Source organism: Schistocerca americana, chromosome 1 (assembly GCF_021461395.2).
Source record: "Schistocerca americana isolate TAMUIC-IGC-003095 chromosome 1, iqSchAmer2.1, whole genome shotgun sequence".
Taxonomy (NCBI): Eukaryota; Metazoa; Arthropoda; class Insecta; order Orthoptera; family Acrididae; genus Schistocerca; species Schistocerca americana.
The window spans coordinates 44,764,040-44,782,097 of NC_060119.1; positions in this window are offsets into that span (position 1 = coordinate 44,764,040).

Consider the following 18,058-nt stretch of genomic DNA (forward strand, 5'->3'; position numbering starts at 1 on the left):
AACAATTTCAAAAGGAGTCCTCCTAAGCCATTTATATAGCTTGCCTCGAGTGAGAGAATGGCCCATTATCCATGGGATATGTGCAGCTGGTGGCAATGCTCTTCCTTCCCATTGCCCCATAAAGTCTTAGGCAGGCTGATGGGCAAAGCTGGTTGGGACCAGTGAGTGTCTACTGCATTTTTCAGAGCTCTGCAGTCTTCTAAGAACCAAGCTTCAATAATGCAGAATAAGTTTTAATTTCTTCCTGTTACTAGATAGAATTGATCAGACTAGGAGATGCATGTATTTAATTCAGATGTTTGCCACATTTCTTTATATGAGCTATGACCGTCGAGTCCAAACACTACATTGGTTGTTTAATTCAATACGTACCTGAGCCAAAATGATCTAACAGTGTTTCCATGTTCACTAACCTCACTGATACATGGAATATAAGTGACCAGTCAATTTTCTAAGAAATCATCGCTCATATGAAACATGTCCAGTGAGAATCATCTTACTGCCTCATTTGTGAATTTTATGTAGATTCATTTTAAGCAAGGAAAGTATGCAGATATTTTCGCAAAGGTTCCAATGATACCATTCAGGAGTATGTAGGTCTAATATTTTAGATTTTATCATGTGTTGAGTGATAATGGCCAAAAACAGAACAAATTTCTTTGTGTCCATACATCAGCACCAGCAGCTTGACCAGTGTACATTTTGAAACCTTTATATCGTGATTATGGACTGCTTTGTAGATCATCGTTCAGTTCTTTCTTGAAAGAGCAGAATGTAAAGTTAATCAGAGCTCAATCAGTAAGGAATTCACTTTGTGAATAGAAAGTTTGGAAGATTCTTCAATAATTATTATAAACCAGAATATAGGTGAAAAATTTTTCAATAACTTATACTCCTGCTATTCCCAATTCTTGTCACATATATGATGTAAGAAGCTGTTGTAATCATGAAAATGGTAAGTTTGTTTTGTTATGGGAAGGTCAATTATTAAATTAGCAATTTCCCATTGATCATGACATTAACTTTGAGATCAAGTCGCATGGCATTCATGTTGGATAATGTGATACTGATGCAAGTATCTGTTGTGTGACAATAATTCATTGTCTATTAATTCTCAGAGCACGAGTGACAGAACAGCATTCGGGCATCTCAAGTGTGCACGCGACAACTGGATGTATCTTAGTGTTGCAGACTGAATGCCAAAAACACAAAAGTTAATCAAACTAGATGAAAGGTTAAAAGCCATGATCTGTCATACCAAATGGGAGGGGTAGGCACCAAAGTGTTCAAACCTGTGCAGTATAAATGAAAGATGAGACATGAAGGTAGGTAATACTTCACATACCAAGCCTGCACAGAATATACCCAGTAACTGAGGCACACTTTCAAAGTGTCGGCTGCATAGGACTGACAGGTCTGGTGCCATTACACAGCCGGAGCTGATGCTGCTGCCACTCGCCTCAGACAGCGTGTACTGGGTGGGTGCTTCTGCCACTGTGCTGGAGTGTAGAAAAGTCAATCATTGCACTTTATCAAAAATAACAGTTCTGTGTCTTGATACTGTTTCACTAATGCCCGTGGGTGTCAGATGAGAATCCACTCACCACACCTGGTGTGATGGTTGGACAGCCTCCTGAACCCAGCCAGCCCTCTGAGCCCAAGTGATCAATTTTTTTACGGTGTGAGTAGCATGGCTATATACTTCAGCAACTCTGCAATGGAGCAGTAGTATTGCATGTGCAAAGGAGCAGTAATGTAACAGGAGCCCATTAAGATTTTGTAGCCATTAAAGAGTGTTGGCAAGCTGAGCCGGTACAGGGAAAAGCCTCACTGAATATCATTAGCTGCAACAGGATTTATAGGCATGGTAATTTGGTGCCTCTTTGTTTTGGATAAATTCACTAACAGTGTATCAGTATTTATTCATGATTTGAAAGCTGCCCTTAACTAACCATATACAATCATATCTCATCAGGCCGGTTTGCAAATTTAAGGTGGAATGGTAACTCAAAGATACACATAATGTACCTTGAGAGATAGATTAAGGAACAGGCATCTGAACAGATTATTAAAAGGCTTTACCAACTGTATTGCAAACGGTTGAGTTGGACACTTTCTAGAGAACAGCTGAATGGTTTGTCACTGAAATGAAATCAATCAGTAGATGCATTTTCAGACATAATTACGAAGGTCAATACACAATCCTAAGCATTAAGGTAAAACGCCAAAACTGATAAGATTTATTCTGGTGGAGGCTAGACCCTGGATGTATTTTTTACGAGCATTTCCAGGCAATATGTTGCAACTACATGATATAGGTTGTGTGGAGTAAGAGACAATGATGTGGTGTCATTGAGATCAACATGGCTCAGTTTCATTGTTGGTGTATGAAATTTTCAGGACCAGATGTAATTACTGCCACTCATTGCTGATGGGTACTGTGTTGCCCCATATCCAGAAAATGCAGATCAAGGACAACAGTCCAGATGCAAACGACCACTGCTAGTGTGACATTGTCACAAGTTTCAAGTATAATGCAGGTGATACCAAATACACTGCAGATGTGTCCACTGAAGTTCAGTTTGCACAGTATTTTACCAACAGATACAGAATTGATAGTCTTGGTGACCTATCAAGTGAGATGATGAGTGCTGTGGAGCTGTTGGAATCCACTAAAGAGATGAATACATTGTATATTTTCTGCGTGGTAATATAGCAAGCGTAAGATAATAGGTCGAGCTTGTATAGTCGCGAGGTGTGTGGATAACTTCAGTTCAGATGAGGTCTGTCTGCCAGGGAATTAAACTTGGACATCCTGCGGGATGATGATTAGGTATGTCAAGAGGAGACAGTCCCACGCAGACTGTCAATCCATCAACATCACATGAAGAGGTGATTCACTTTGTGCAGACAGACAGAACAGTGGTCAAAACTTTACTGTGATGACTTAGACCTTTTTAAATTGTGGTGGACCATTACCAGCAACAACAGCTATGCAATGTATGATACCAGTGGGTAGTGATGGACAAATTCATGGGAAACCATACAGAATCCTGAAAGATCTACAGCCAATAATGTAAGAATTGCTCGAGCAATAGGTTGCTTATGGGATTATTGAATGTAATGATAATCTGCATGGTGCATCTGTTTTAATTGTTTCCCAAAAAAGTCATCAATTGGAACAAGGAAGTATAGCTTTTGATTATACAGGAGACCCTGGCCATCATCTATGGTTTAATGTACTTAAATTGTTACTGGCATGGAAGAAATTATTAAGATGTGACAGACCATGCTGCATTGAAGTCGTTTCTAGGATTAAAACACTCTTCAATTAGATAACCACCAGTAAGCAGAAAGGCTGGAGTACTGTGAGCAATGAATAAGAGCACTACAGAGTGAAAGAAGGAACTTTTGCTAACACTGACAGCCAAATTTAGGGAGCAACCACAGTCTGTGACACACAGAGGCTTGTTGCGCAGAATGACTGTGGACCATGCGTGGTGGTACCTGCAGCTTTCTAGGAAAGCACTAATGCAAGCATATGACAATTTTTCGGTAGATCATGGAGGTTGGCCAAGGACCAGAAGCAGGAGCCGGATTTTAGAAATGGTATGATGTCCTCCTCCTTGCCGTGTCCGGCGACAGTGACTCCGTCAGTCTTCTCGGTCCTTGTTGTGGTAGGCTCGTATGTGGCTCGCGAATCCGAATTTCGCTTTGAATATCATGTTGCATGGAGCACAGTGAAGTTGACCAGCAGAGTTGTAAGTATACGTGTAGACAGGCTTGAGCTGAGATTTTCGGAGCTCTCTTTTAGCATCCAGGTCCATTACATGCTTTTGCTCGAATTGTTCGATTCTCTTATGTACAGTTGATCGCCACTCCGATCGGCGCAATGCTAGCTCCTCCCAACGGTTGCTTGGGATGCCACAGGCTGCAAGGTGGCGTTTAATGGTGTCTTTATATCGCAGGTGTTGACCACCTTTCCTCCTCTTCCCGCACGAGAGCTGCGAGTAGAACACCACTTTAGGTAGCCTACTGTCATCCATGCGTACTATGTGACCACTCCATCTCAGTTGATGTTTCATTATTAAAGCTTCAATACCAGCCAGTTTCACGCGGCGCAAAATCTCCGTGTTTGGGACACGGTCTTCCCATTTGATGCGCAGAATTGATCTCAGACATCGAAGATGAAATTTATCTAGCTTCTTAATGTCAGCTTTGTAACAGCACCAGGTTTCCGAGGCATAGAGTAAGGTGGATAATACTAATGCTTTGTAGACTGCAATTTTTGTTTGTAGTTTGAGATCATGTGATTTCCATACTCGGTCATTAAGCTTACCGAAGGCTGAGGCTGCGCTGGCTATACGCGCTGCGATTTCCAATGTCAGGCTGTTGTCACTTCTAATTTGGCTTCCCAGGTATTTGGACTTTGACACATTTTGCAAGGGTTTGTTATTTATCTCAATACTAGAGTCATCTGCATTAAGACCTCTAAGTGGTTGTTTAAGAACTTGCGTCTTAGTGATGCTAATGGCTAAGCCAAATCTTCTGCAGGAGGCATTTAGCAGGTTTATGTAAGTCTGAAGAGTTTCGCAAGAATTAGCCATCATGCATACATCATCCGCGTAGAGAATCTCTAAGATGGATAGTTTGGTTACGCGACTTTTTGTTCTGAGGCGAGAGATGTTGAAGACACTTTTGTCTGTCCTTGTGTCGAGACTAATTTGATTACTACAGGCTTTGGTCGCGTCTCTCATAACAACTGCGAAGTAAAGTGAGAAGAGTGTGGGAGCCAGAACACAGCCTTGTTTTACACAACATGTCACGGGAAACTGTTCTGAGAGCTTGTCCTCATGGCAGATTTTTGCCATCATGTTTTCATGAAACTGCCAAATCAAACTGACAATTTTGTCAGGGCACCCAGTTTTCTTTAGTATGATCCAGAGAGCTTCCCGTGGGACACGATCAAAAGCTTTTTCCAGGTCTACAAAGCACATGAACAAAGGCCGATGTTGCTCTAAACTTTTCTCTTGCATTTGTTTGACAACAAATATGGCATCCACTGTGCCTCTGTTTGGGCGAAAGCCACACTGGGTCTCTGGTAGCAGTTTTTCTGCAAAGTGTGTTAACCAGGTGTTAACTATGTGGGCAAGGACTTTTCCCGCTGCTGACAGAAGAGAAATGCCCCTGTGGGAGCTGCAGCCTGATATGTCACCCTTGCCTTTATAGATCTTGGAAATACAAGCATCTTTCCAGTCTTGTGGAATCATTTCATACTCCCAAATCCTTAAGATCAGAGCAAACAATGGTTTCTTGATGTTTGGCCCCCCATATTTATATAGCTCTGATGGCAAGTTATCTAATCCTGCTGTTTTGTCATTTTTCAGCTTAGCCAGTGCTGAAATGAATTCATTGTAGGAAGGGGCATCCGCAAGTTGTTCCTCAACTGGCAGGTCTTCAAGTGCTTCTATGTATGGAATATCGGTTGTCTGATGGTCAGGATTAAGAACGTCATTAAAATGTTCCGCCCACCGAGACAGGATGTCACTCTGTTGCGTCAGCCGACAACTTTTATCTTTGTTATAGACTGGTGCTATCTTCCCAACTCTTGGACCAAAGATAGTTTTCAGGGACTCAAAGAATCTGCCCGTTTGGTGTGTGTCGGCATATAGCTGTATTTCATTTGCTTTATTTGCCCACCAACTGTCTTTGAGAGCACGTACCTTCACTTTCAGATTGTAATGCGCTGCTCTACGCTTGTTATCATCAGGGGTGCGAAGAGAGGTTCTGAAATCATTAATTAGCTTTCTGATCTCTGGATCTGAGTCGTCAAACCAGTCCTGGTGCTTCTTCTGAGGCTTTCCCAAGACTTCTGAAGCACAGCCACGCAGTCTGCTAGCATATGCACTCCACTGTTCATCTACAGGGGCAGATTCAGATATCAAAAGGCCATCGACACCAAATTTTTCATCCAGTTTTGCTCTCATAGTCTGATCATTGGCCAAGATTTTGCAGGACAATTTTGTTGGTATTTTGTGTGAAGCTCGGCATGGTGCCTTCAAAGTTATCTTTAATTTGGACCTCACGAGTCGATGGTCTGTCCATCCCTGAGCGCCTCTCATTGCACGTGTGACCAGTACGTCACCAAGATCTTTTTTCCATACTATCACATAATCCAGAAGGTGCCAGTGTTTAGATCGCGGATGCATCCATATCGTTTTATATTTTTCAGGCAGACGAAAATATGTATTTGTCAGACAGAGTTCAAACTCGGCACATAGAGTTAGAAGATCCAAACCATTCGAGTTGCATTTTCCAATCCCATGGCGACCGAGGACTCCATTCCAAGCACTGAAATCATTCCCAACACGAGCATTAAAATCACCAAGTAACAGAAGTTTATCTGCAGAAGGAATATCCCTAAGGACATGTCGGAGGTCTTGGTAGAACTTGTTCTTCTCTTCATCCGGAGATGGCAATGTAGGTGCGTATACATTGATCAGGTGAAGATATTTCTTGGATGCCAGGTGAAGTCTGAGTGTTATTATTCTGTCACTGATACCTTTTGGGAGTTCTGTTAGTGAGCATGCCAATTTATCGCGTATGGCAAAGCCTACCCCACTTTCCGCCCTTTCAGTGGATGATTTTCCACTCCAGTAGTAGGTATAACCTCCGAGCGGTTCACATAACTGTCCAGAGTCACTAAGATGTGTTTCACTTATGGCGGTAATGTCGATGTTATATCTAGCCAATTCCCTTGCGATAAGTCCTGTCTTTCTCTCTGGGCACTGATTATGGTCATTATCCTGTAAAGTACGGACGTTCCAGACTCCAATCATTAGATATTTAAGGTAACTGTTTATTTTATTATTCTTTTGACCGCATATGTTAGTGAACAAGTGACCGCAGTTTGCCACTTGTGCTGGGTTGAGACGGGCTATGTTTAGGCCACCTTTTCTAGGCCCCTCCCTGGATTAGGGAAAGCAGAGCGATCCTAAATAGGGCTGCTTTGTCATCTGACGAGCTGCCGAACCAGTCCTCCCGTCTCTCACGAGTACCAGAACGACCATCACCGTCTGACCGCCTAACGTGCAGAGCACCAACTAAGGTTCAGGTACACCAAACCCTTGCCTCCAAATCAGTACTCCATCGCCGCAGGACTTTCAATGCTCATAGTCCATTGAAACTTTGCCGGAGTCATCTGCGCGTGAAGCTATTTAAAGTGGACAAGCAGTTGCTCAGATGCAGATCCACTCTCTCGTCCTCTGCCTCTGAATGGCAGTGGATCGTAGGGCCGATACAACTGGCAAGAGGCAGGGGATGCAGTGAATGGCCATATGCCACTGGAAGTATCCTGACATATGCCCTTAAGGCACATCACAGGTGCCTTGCTTCGTCAGTACAGAAGCCGTGAGTGTTTACCTATCGATATTACCCGCCTCCTACACCGATGAAGAGACTGACAGAAGGGAAGAAGGAAAGGGAAGGGACTGGAAGGGAAAGGGAGGAAAGGACGGTAGGTCGTTGTGAGGCACACTTCGTCAGGCTCCTCTGCTGAGACCTGACTGGCTAGGTTGAACCTGCCAGTAGCCACGTTACCACCGGTGTAGCTCTCGGCATCACAGGAACACGCAAACTCTCCCACCCGCACGGACAGTGCTACGATAAGGTGGAGATGGTATACTGTGTGCACAACATGCCGATTTCAACCTATTCAACTGCAAAGTTTGTCAGAAGCATCCAAACAATTTGAAATAGTGTGGATGGCTGTTGCCTGATAATTTATGGAATACCAGGTGCTACTGAAATTTCATGTTGCTGACAATAATAACAGATGAAGCTATCAATTTTATGTCCGATTTGATGAAAAAGTTATCAAATTTGCTAAGCATTCACAACCTTAGGACTAGACCTACCCTTCAAATGGAAGAAGGCAGCATTTTCATCTTACAATTGCCAAATTTTACATTTTTTGGTGAACACCAACCAAATGACAGAGGTGTGACTCCCATATGCTGTATCAGCTTAGAACTGTAAAAGAACACAGCAATAATGTGCTTTCACCCTGTCATATAGTGTAGTATATGGCAGGAAGATGCCTTCACCATTTGAGGTAGTAAAGCCTTTATTTGGGAGAAATGGGGACTCAGCACAATATTTTTAGAAACTTCTTCACTATCTGTAACAGAGGGTGAAGAAAAGCGATGCTCAAGCATCAGGACCACACAGGACAGTGCGTCAGCAACCTGCCTCAGTTGGACAATGGGTTCTGCAGACGATGATGGGTTATGTCGTCTCTATGGATCCATTTTCTATGAAGAAATACCTCTGCTGCTATGCATTGAGTCATGTTATAGGACATTGCATATTGGCCAGCAGTATGGCTATCTTAGTAATGGATATATGCGCACTTTTGGAAAGGGGGAAAAATTGACACACATTTCTTTCTGCCAGATGGTTTGATCCACATCCTAAATACTCGGGAATATAGTTCTATTGGTTCTATCCTTCAATAAGTGAAGAGTAGTAGAATCGCTACAGTATCAGCTGCCTAAATCAGGAGTATTACTTGCCAGAAAAATGGGACACCACACTTGCTAGTAATCATTAGAAGTTGAGACTGTTGCTTCTTATATTTAAAAGAAGTCTCAGAATTATCAAACTCTTAAGTATGGGCTGTTACTGGCTCTAAAATTACATGGTAAAGAAAACAATAGATTTGATGTGTACAATATTTGCTTCCATACTTAAGGACTGTTTACAGTCTTCAGTGTCTCCCAATTCCCTCAAAGTTTGCAAAGTACTTCCAATATTTAAATTAGGAGACAGTCCTGATAATAAGACAGTCCTGATCAGAAGACAGCCCTGATCAGAAGACAGCCCTGATCAGAAGACAGCCCTGATCAGAAGACAGCCGTGATCAGAAGACAGACATGATCAGAAGACAGCCATGATGAGAAGACAGCTGTGATTAGAAACAACCCCCTGTTTTCAAGGGCATTCTTGAGAAAAAATAAAGTTTTTTCAGAGGCGGAACGAAGTTCACCGGGTATAGCAGGTCTTAAGAATAATATGTTATTTTGTTTCGCCATCTAAATTATCTCTGGTCTATAAGAATAATGCATATGTGTAACACAGTGTATACATGTAACACAATAGCCATTGTTGGTGGTAGCTCGTGACACAAACAATAATAATAACTGAAAACTGTGTAGGGAGTGAGAAAAGGCTAAGGGGGAAGGGCGTTTCTATGGTAGATCACTTGGATTTAACAATTGCAGCCAATACACAGTTCTTCCATGAGCATACAAACATAGCAGCAACTTTGTGTAGAAACGTGTTCGCCAGCATTATGAATTAGGCCAAGCCCACACACATCGATTTTTATTGTAAGTAAAAATATTGTACAGTTAAATTCTTGTAGAGGAACAAAGGAGAGCAGAGGAATTTCTTTGTCCTACTAAAAGAATTTGATTGTATGATATATTTCCATATGATAAAAATCGATGCATGTGCACTAGGCCTAAATGTCGGTTTGGCAAATGATGCGTGCTACCTAGGTGAACTTCTCAGTCTAGTTATGTTGATTTAAAGAGGGAAATTTGAGTCATGCATTTTGGTACATTTTCTTCAATTGACTATCTATTGAATATCATTGGTACACATTTGGAGAGGATAACTGATCAAGTGATAATTGATCAGTTATCGACCGGGGTTGAAATTATTTAATTACTAAAATTGCTATTAAAAATGGGGGTTGGTGATAGAGGGGTGAAAATTTAGGGTTTTGTGTATTTTGTAATGCCACACCATAAAAAAAATAAAAATAAAAAGTTCTGTCCAAAAAAACAAGAAAAAATTTTTTGGGGTGGACCATTCTTATCACTTAGGGGTATGAAAAATAGATTATGAGAGATTCTCAGATGTACCAAATATACATGTAAAATTTCATTAGGATTGATCGAGTCATTTCAGAGGAGTATGGCACTGTGACACAAGACTTTTATATATAAGGAGGTGGATATTCTGACTAATCAAAATTACAAACTGTTATAGTATCTGTCTCAGAAGTTAACATAATACCTATTCTAAATGCATGCCATTTGTTCATTGTTAACAATTTGATAATGGAAGGACAAATAAAACAAACGAAGAAAAAAAGTTTTACATTAATTTTCTGATGGATTTCCTTTATACATTTTTCACATAGCAACCCTGTCATCTGGGGTACCACTAGTTTTTACTCATCATCATCATCATCATCATCGCACATCTGTGAAATTTATATCATCGTGGTCACATTTGGCTGTTTCTTCCTAATATGTTGCCATTTCTGATGATGTGGTTACCTTGCGATCTCAGAATACAGCTATTTTTATGCATATACGTATAGGATTATGCTTCTATTTTGACATATGTTACAATATGTCTTGCATCCAAAGATACTGCCAATGAGAGAGTGGTGAGAAGACAATGTTAATCCAGCATCAGAGACATGGTTTCATTCCCGTCATATGTCACAGTGACTGTCGACTACATGGCATCATGAAACACTTACGTATGCCTCTGTTCCTCATCTAGACTTTCATTTTCTCCTGCAGAAATGAATACTCTTGTTGAGTTCTTGTAAAATTTTACAGTCAAAACTCAATTCCGACTACAAACTGATTCAGGCAAACTGCAATTTAAACATGTTACATGTTCCTAAAAAGCTGAAGCACGCAAGATAGATTCCAATGGTTGGCCAATAAAACAATGTAATTTGCTGGCCATGCGCTACTCCCCTGCCTGTACTAATCAAATTTTCACCTAAGCTGATATCACTGTAGAAGGATTGGAAGAGGAACAGTGTTGTGCTTGATCAACTGTTAAACACTGACTTGTGCCCCAGAAGATATTGCAATCATATGTAACAGCAGCAGCAGCAACAGCTAATACATAATTTAATATCATGATTCAGTTCAACTGTCAAACTTCCTCTCGGCTTCCATCTTCTGACATCTATTGGTACCAGCTCTATATCACGTCTTGAGACTGTAATTTATTCTTGCAAATGCATTTAATATGATCTATTTCATTTGTTCGATCATTTTTTGTCAGAATATCAGCATCATGTTCAACAGCTGATTAAAAACTGGTAACATTTTTATACAGAATTCTAATACATGAACAGCGACCGAATTTATCATTTGTAATGCACTTATCAAATCATTACAGTCTCTCAATCAAAATATTGATCCAGTTTCAGAATCCAGTAACTTTTTTGAAGGATAACATTTCTCCTTTATTTCAACATGGTATCCATACATGTACGAGAACTTCTACTCTGAACCTGATCAAATACAACAAGAGTCTGTAAATGATACAATATGGCACGGTTTCCTCCCACATTCCAGAAAATAGTCAAATTTTATGCAGAGCAACATATTTTTGTAGTAGCTGTTTCATAGTTTCTCGCATATCACTTACACAAGCAATGTCTGAGTTGTCACATGACTCTTTGCATAGCGTTGATAGTTTATCAAGGCACTTCGGCATATCGTGATATCTTGAACCTGTTGGAAGTCGAGTTTTATTTGGCCACCTCTGTCCTGAATTCTTCAAAATAAATTTCTGTGTGACCTCAATAGCCAAAGCTTCATTTGTAAATGTAAGACAACCACTATATATCCTGTTAAACAATGGAAAAATGTTGACCTTAGCAGCTATAGCTTTATCAGTGAATATAAGGTGACTCTTTATTTTCCAAAACATGAAATGGGGAAAAAACCCTTGCCTTATAATTGTTTGAGATATCTCACTTACTTACATACATCCAATTACTTACCTTATATGAAATGAGCAAAGCATTTTGTAACACCACAGCTCTTATGCTGTATGGATTTATTTATTTATTTTTTTTTTTTTTTGCTTTATTTAATGTTACATTGTTGATCTTCTGTAAATGTGATTGAATCGATAACATAAAATTGTGTACTGTTTTCTTTATATAAACTTTGATGTCATGTTTTGGTTCTATGCAAAGTAGTGTATCTGTAATTTAAAATCTTTGTCCCATTTGGAGGGAACAAAACTTACTGTATATAATTGTAATTTTGTGTGAATAATTTGTTTGTAGAAGTGTCAATATGTGAAAATGTTCTGTTTTATTTCATGTATTTGTTTGCTGTTATGTAAACTGCTGACCTTCACTTAGGTTTCTTAGTTATTCTGTATGTAAAAGGTGTAGTGGTTCCCCTCGGGAACAGAAGTGTTTAGCGCGCACAAATTGTGGTTGGCCTAGGTGGAAAAGGTGGAACTGATAGTCAGTCGGAGACGAGCCAGCAGTCGGGGACGAGCCACGAGTCGGGGACGAGCCACGAGTCGGGGACGAGCTACCGGTTGGGGACGAGCCACGAGTCGGAGATGAGCTACGAGTCCGTGCACTGCTATTATAAAGGTGCATATTGTGCTGATTCAGAGAGAGGCTTTTCCTGCTTCTTTCCAAGGCCTCGGATGGATGGATAAATAGCTGGAACTATTCTGGAATTTGTATCTGTCGTCGCCGCCAAGAAATGACAGAGTCCAGCAATTCTGTCCACGACTCCACCTACCAACATGCAGTTGCCACCACGTTGCGCAATCATTGCAACGTAATACTATAATAATGTACAGTGAAGGATCAGCTTAATGGATGTGCTAATGTGCTGAAATATAAGGTAATTTGTATCTAAATTTATGTACCTACCTTGATTTTCTCCTCATCATAACACCTCTCAGGTTCCTTTCCATTTGAACTAAAGTAATTACCGAGTGTCACTACTGAAAGAACATTTATGACCAGAGTTTTGCTAATTAATGCCTCTTGAACTTAGTAAAAAGAAAGTTAAAGTTAATGTGGCAATAGAGTGAGTTAAAGTAAATATTATTTTTCAAAATAATTTTCCTATTAAAACTGCTATTTAAAGTGCTGTTGCTAACTTCAATATTAAAAGTTCTTAAGACTGAGGCTTATAAGGCAAATGATCACATTATTGTCGGTAGTAAATTCTAAAAGGTGAGTCAGTTTCTTGCAATTTGATCAGTATTGTGTTTCGCTGTGGTAAAAGTGAGAAAGCTGCAGTTGTGAAACATTAAATATTCATGTTTGCTAAGTGTTTGTGTTTCTTGTGTATTAGAAGTGCTTGTTAATAGTAATGTTATAAAGACCATTCACTTTATGTAAGCCTGAAAGTAATAGGGTGTATCGGTATCTCTTATAATTTAGCAAATAGTTTGTGCTGCTCCAGTTGTTAGCTTCAATCTTAAAACATATGTGTGTCAGAGTTCATTGCACTCGCGTGTGGCTAAGTCTAGGTTGTGTTTGTCCATTATAATTACTTATACCTACTTTTATAAACGAGAACTTTATTCTTTCTCTTGCCTAATTAGGCTGGCGACCGTTTCCCTTATTTTATAAACAGTATAGCTAGGCAAAATTTTGTTTGTTACTATACAAATATTTACGTAATTCTGACTTTCATTTCCGATAAGCCACTTCCGTTAGCAACAACACGGTCAAACTCACAAAATTCCTCTCAGAGGGTAACACTGCTCTGTTGCTTTGTGCCATAGTTGCTTTTACAAAATTGTTTTATGTTACAACCTGCTTCTGGCATTGAGGTTATGGTTTAACAGTAGCAGGTAGGAGTGTTATACGTGGCGACCGTGACAGGACGTTGTTCAGTTTGCACCTACAGACGGAAAAAATTAAAAGTAGTTAGCATTTTACAATATGGCACAGTTTCCTCCCACGTTCCAGAAAATAGTCAAATTTTATGAAGAGCAACATATTTTTGTAGTAGCTGTTTCATTGTTTCTCGCATATCACTTACACAAGCAATGTCTGAGTTGTCACATGACTCTTTGCATAGCGTTAATAGTTTATCAAGGCACTTCGGCATATCGTGATATCTTGAACCTGTTGGAAGTCGAGTTTTATTTGGCCACCTCTGTCCTGAATTCTTCAAAATAAATTTCTGTGTGACCTCAATAGCCAAAGCTTCATTTGTAAATGTAAGACAACCACTATATATCCTGTTAAACAATGGAAAAATGTTGACCTTAGCAGCTATAGCTTTATCAGTGAATATAAGGTGACTCTTTATTTTCCAAAACATGAAATGGGGAAAAAACCCTTGCCTTATAATTGTCTGAGATATCTCACTTACTTACATACATCCAATTACTTACCTTATATGAAATGAGCAAAGCATTTTGTAACACCACAGCTCTTATGCTGTATGGATTTATTTTTTATTTTTTGCTTTATTAAATGTTACATTGTTGATCTTCTGTAAATGTGATTGAATTGATAACATAAAATTGTGTACTGTTTTCTTTATATAAACTTTGATGTCATGTTTTGGTTCTATGCAAAGTAGTGTATCTGTAATTTAAAATCTTTGTCTCATTTGGAGGGAACAAAACTTACTGTATATAATTGTAATTTTGTGTGAATAATTTGTTTGTAGAAGTGTCAATATGTGAAAATGTTCTGTTTTATTTCATGTATTTGTTTGCTGTTATGTAAACTGCTGACCTTCACTTAGGTTTCTTAGTTATTCTGTATGTAAAAGGTGTAGTGGCTCCCCTCGGGAACAGAACTGTTTAGCGCGCACAAATTGTGGTTGGCCTAGGTGGAAAAGGTGGAACTGATAGTCAGTCGGAGATGAGCCAGCAGTCGGGGGACGAGCCACGAGTCGGGGACGAGCCACGAGTCGGGGACGAGCTACCGGTCAGGGACGAGCCACGAGTCGGAGACGAGCTACGAGTCCGTGCACTGCTATTATAAAGGTGCATATTGTGCTGATTCAGAGAGAGGCTTTTCCTGCTTCTTTCCAAGGCCTCGGATGGATGGATAAATAGCTGGAACTATTCTGGAATTTGTATCTGTCGTCGCCGCCAAGAAATGACAGAGTCCAGCAATTCTGTCCACGACTCCACCTACCAACATGCAGTTGCCACCACGTTGCGCAATCATTGCAACGTAATACTATAATAATGTACAGTGAAGGATCAGCTTAATGGATGTGCTAATGTGCTGAAATATAAGGTAATTTGTATCTAAATTTATGTACCTACCTTGATTTTCTCCTCATCATAACACCTCTCAGGTTCCTTTCCATTTGAACTAAAGTAATTACCGAGTGTCACTACTGAAAGAACATTTATGACCAGAGTTTTGCTAATTAATGCCTCTTGAACTTAGTAAAAAGAAAGTTAAAGTTAATGTGGCAATAGAGTGAGTTAAAGTAAATATTATTTTTCAAAATAATTTTCCTATTAAAACTGCTATTTAAAGTGCTGTTGCTAACTTCAATATTAAAAGTTCTTAAGACTGAGGCTTATAAGGCAAATGATCACATTATTGTCGGTAGTAAATTCTAAAAGGTGAGTCAGTTTCTTGCAATTTGATCAGTATTGTGTTTCGCTGTGGTAAAAGTGAGAAAGCTGCAGTTGTGAAACTTTAAATATTCATGTTTGCTAAGTGTTTGTGTTTCTTGTGTATTAGAAGTGCTTGTTAATAGTAATGTTACAAAGACCATTCACTTTATGTAAGCCTGAAAGTAATAGGGTGTATCGGTATCTCTTATAATTTAGCAAATAGTTTGTGCTGCTCCAGTTGTTAGCTTCAATCTTAAAACATATGTGTGTCAGAGTTCATTGCACTCGCGTGTGGCTAAGTCTAGGTTGAGTTTGTCCATTATAATTACTTATACCTACTTTTATAAACGAGAACTTTATTCTTTCTCTTGCCTAATTAGGCTGGCGACCGTTTCCCTTATTTTATAAACAGTATAGCTAGGCAAAATTTTGTTTGTTACTATACAAATATTTACGTAATTCTGACTTTCATTTCCGATAAGCCACCTCCGTTAGCAACAACACGGTCAAACTCACAAAATTCCTCTCAGAGGGTAACACTGCTCTGTTGCTTTGTGCCATAGTTGCTTTTACAAAATTGTTTTATGTTACAACCTGCTTCTGGCATTGAGGTTATGGTATAACAGTAGCAGGTAGGAGTGTTATACGTGGCGACCGTGACAGGACGTTGTTCAGTTTGCACCTACAGACGGAAAAAATTAAAAGTAGTTAGCATTTTACAAACATAGAGTGAACATAAAACGTCCAGCGGCATGAACCTGTACATTAGCTGACAGAACTAGTAGTGAAAGTTCAGTTTAAATTATAAATAAAAGGTATCAGTACTTAATAATAGCTAAAATGGACAGGAAACTAGAAATAAATGTAGACACGCGAGAGCAGAATGCAACCGAGAGCAGTTCAGGCCGCACACCAACAGATCGCATGACGCGCGAGTTAAATTATGTACGTTATCACGCAGACGTTAATAAACAGATCGAAGCTATGTGTATAGCGCGTACTAAGCAAGACAATGTAGGCGATGTTGTCGAAGACAGTGGCTATGCTGATGAATCGATGGATATGCTTGAATCACCAAAAACTGAAAGGAAAGTAGAACTTGAACACGAAAATGTAGCAGGACATAAAAGTGAAAAGAATTCAGATATGATAGAATTGTTAAAAATGTTGTCTGCACAAATTGCAGCACAGGGGCAACAAAATGCAGCAGAAAATGACAGAATCAAGGCACAAATTGCAGCGCAAAATGACAATGTCAATGACAATATTAAGGCACAAATTGCAGCACACAGTGACAATATTAATGCACAAATCGAAATGCAGATGACCAGACTTAGTAAACAAATTGAAGAAGTCAACTCAAGGGTAGGAACAGTGAGTAATGAAATTAAAAGTATTAAAAGCGAAATTACTGTCATCAATGGCAATATTGCCAATGTACAAGGACAAATTGATGACATTAACGAAAGATTTGACTCTGAAGTAATTAAAATTCAAGATCAAATTGAACCCTTAGTCTGTACTAACGTTGACGAAAAGGTATTCGGTATTAAATCCGAAATACAAACCGAATGTAATGCAGAATTTGCACAGATTAAACAATCTGTAACAGAAACAAGCAGAGCTCTAACCAAACAGATTCTTACTTGTGAAAAGAAGTGTGAACATAACACTTCACAAATCCAAGGCAAAATGTATGACTTGGAAAGAAAAATACAAACCGGACCTACACATTTTACTGAAAAAATGCCTTTCAGTAAAATATTAGAGGGCGAGGAAAAATTCGACCCAGCAAAGAGGCATAACGGATGGCACCCCCCTAGACTTTGTAAAGAATTGCGAAGGAAATTTTCCTGAATATTTGTCTGACCAGGAAAAAATTAATGTTGTAATCAGTGCATTAACGGGAGAAGCAAAAAGGTGGGGGTTGAATCTTGATACTAACCAGATGTCTTTTGAAACTTTCAAACAAAAATTTATTGACGAATACTGGTCAGAACAAAAACAAGACCAGTTGTGGTGTGAATTTCTAATGGCCAGGTTGTATGACATCAGAGGTAGGCAAACCATGAAAGAATTCTGCGAATCATGGTATAGAAAACTGATACATTTGAAGGCTAGAAGAACTGAAGCTGAGATCGTTTGGGTGCTTTGGCAGAAACTGCCTGAGGATTCGAAACGATATGTTGGGAGTACACACAGAAGTTTTTCTGCGTTCTTGGAAAGGGTAGAGGATGAAGATCACTGGCGAAGAAATCGCGAGTACCGTCCCCATAATAACAATAATTATTCGTGAGAAAGTAATGACCAAGCTGAACGACAGGAAAACGATAGATTTCGTGTAAACACGATTCATAGAGGTCGTGCGAGAGGTAGAGGAAATTATACAACGCGCGGCAGAGGATACATAGCACGGAATCCCCAAACTAGAGACGAAATGGAAAACTAAAAACCGCGTGTGTTACGGGCCGGATTCACGCGGAAACCGGTTTTGGGCCCAAAGAAAAGATGCCAAATATTAGATTCGAGAAGGAAAGATGTAAACTACGGGGCAGGAAGGTTAAGGGCGCGCCTATAGCAGACGGGCGCGGAGTGATACATAGTGGCGTTCCCAGTGCGAAGTCACGTGACCGTTCGTGCTCGGGCCAGCGGT